This window comes from Rhinoderma darwinii, chromosome 4 (genome assembly GCF_050947455.1).
Source record: "Rhinoderma darwinii isolate aRhiDar2 chromosome 4, aRhiDar2.hap1, whole genome shotgun sequence".
Lineage (NCBI taxonomy): Eukaryota > Metazoa > Chordata > Amphibia > Anura > Rhinodermatidae > Rhinoderma > Rhinoderma darwinii.
The window spans coordinates 334,117,181-334,119,827 of NC_134690.1; the positions used below are offsets into that span (position 1 = coordinate 334,117,181).

Below are 2,647 nucleotides of genomic sequence, written 5' to 3' on the forward strand. Positions count from 1 at the left end.
AGAACCCTCTCTCTAAGACATAAAGGTCCTAAAAAAACTTTGCTCTTCAATCAGGAGACGTGGACCTGGTGCGGTCCCGTGGCCGTCTCTGCGGCTTCGGAGAATCCCCTCTGTTCCTGGATCTTCCTCCGCGTTCTCTTCCGGGCGTGGGTAGTAAAGCTTCTGCCCAGGTTCTCTCCATATCCAAGCGACTCCTTCCGACTTCTCTTGGCCTGCGACGTGGGCTGTGTTCTGGATTGCGTTGCTCCTCATGCGGGGAGCGGCTTCCACATAGCTCTGCCCGCGCGTCCTCCGCCTCTTTTGCTGTATTGAATGTCGTGGTCCGGCCGTTCGCTTTAAACACCCGCAAGATGGCTGGATATTGCAGATAAAAACGTACTTTCGCTTGGAACAGCTCGGTACAAATCTTGCTGAAGGATCGCCTGCGTTTCGCGACCTCCGTAGAATAGTCCTCGAAAAGTAGCACTTTCATGCCCATTATCTCCAAGGGCCGAGATCTGCTGCGATATGCCTTCATCATTGCCACCTTGTCATCGTAATCCAACAATTTAAAGATGACTTGTCTGGGGCGATACGAACTGCTGCTGGTGTCTGCTGCTGGAAGATTTCTAGGGTCTGGCCCCACCCTGTGCGCCCTTTCCACCCGACATGGACGCTGGAGGCCCAATGCTGCTGGCAATGATCTCTCACATAGACGCTGCAACTCAGAGGGGACCACCGCTTCTTTCAGGCCCACAATTCGCAGGTTGCTCCTCCTGGAGCGATTTTCCAGATCCTCTACTTTGTCTCCCAACTGCGTGGTATTAGACAACACCGTTTTAAGTTTGGATTGCAGGCGTTCATTTTCATCCTCTAGCAGCGTTACCCGTTGCTCTAATTCTAGTCCTGGACGTTACTTGTGCCAGATCCGCATGCATGCGGGTAAGAGACGCTTGCACCGTTTTTTCCAGCGCTTTTTGCAGGTCAGGAGCTATCTGCTTAGCCACTTCATGGGCTAGTGCTATATAATCCACAGGTGCTGGTTGCAAAGAGGATATGGTCTCTGCCGGGCTTGAAATCGGGGACATGGGCTGGGGCTGCAGCAGTTCCTCATCCTGTGAATACAGCGGGGGAGTAGTGGCGGGAAACGCCGCCATCTTACCTCCCCTGTCCACACCTCGATCCTCCATGGCTGGCTTGTGTGCGCTCCGGAGGAGATATCATTCCATATACCCCTGGGTACGTTCCTGTGCGAAGGGCCGGTGTCACTGAGCTGTTTTTCGCCACCGAAGTGACTTTAGCAGGTGAGCAGGCTAGTCGGGATCGGGAGCTCAGTCACACGCGTCCTGCATCGCCAGCGCCGGAACCGGAAGTCTCTTTCTTGTATTCTAAAAGATAAATTGATGAAATAAAATATGGGCATGGGTAAGAGAGAATCTCAATCTTATATTATTACTCAAAATAAGGGTTGTTTTCCAAGTTTGGGGTGTGTGAAGTGCTCCCTAACGATTAAGGGAGGCTCGTTTGAGTATCCAAAAAGTGAAAACCTGTAATATTAAACATTATTTAACTTGTAACTCTGATCATGTTGTATATCTGCTACAGTTCTCACACGATTTGCTTTACAGCGCTTGTGCGATTTGTGATCATTTTAAAAAGATTGAAAAAGTCCCACAGTGATGTGTGTTTTTAAACAGGTGGATTCTTACCACCGGCTACCATCCATTTACCCATAGCGATATATGTTGCTGTCACATTGACTTTACTTATGTGGTCATGGCATTAAAGAGATTGAAAGGAATTGGATACAGTCCTAGAAGACCTTAAAATTGTCATACACGCCTTTTCAGGGCAATACCAAAAATACAGTTGTTTTTCAAATGGTATCCATATGAGTTTGGGCTTCTGACTAGCCCGACCTCATAACAAGCCAGAACATGGTGCATAGTGAGAAAATTCCACATTATTCTACAGTTCATACCACTTGAATTTATGCTCAAACTAGGATGGTCTTCATTGTTTGCTAAACTCTCAGGCTCACCTACACTGGCGCTCTCCTGCACAGGCTCGCACCGGCATACAACACCAGGATGGCCGAGAGGATAAGGCGTTGGACTTAAGATCCAGTGGATATGTATCTGTGTGGGTTCGAACCCCCCTCCTGGTATCAGTTTTAACCTTGGAATCTACAAAGTTTTCTGAAATAGAGCAGTCAATGAATAAGAGAAAAGATTACTGTTGCATTTTGTCATAGAATTTTTTCTGTAAGAAACCACAATTGAACTCTTTAAGGCCGGATTCACATGAGCGCTGCACATCCCGGACTTGAAAAACGGTAGTTTTTCACGTTCAAGGTGCATCCGTGCTTTGCGCTGCTGGATGTGTTATCACGCATCCCCATTAGACTAGAATCTATGGAGGTATGCGTGAAATGTGAAAAAATAGAACGTATTTTCTTACGGACCATTCATACGGTCTGTTGAAACAACGGCCATGTGAACGGCCACATTGAATTATATCGATCCGTGTGACGGCCGTCACACGGACGTATAACAGGTTAGTGTGAATAAGGCCTAACTTTGGGGATGCTTGAAAAATATACCTGAATTAAAAGCTCCTCCGTTGCTCTCGTATCATCGTTCTTGTATACTAAATGCAAACAGAAAAA

The 2,647-nt window shown here is 47.3% G+C and overlaps 1 non-coding gene across 1 annotated transcript; it reads left to right on the forward strand.

The window, feature by feature from the left end:
• The first annotated feature begins 2,063 nt into the window (after positions 1-2,063).
• Positions 2,064-2,146, forward strand: TRNAL-UAA (transfer RNA leucine (anticodon UAA)). The gene has a single exon. It is a non-coding gene; the product is annotated as a tRNA-Leu (tRNA).
• Positions 2,147-2,647: the final 501 nt, after the last annotated feature.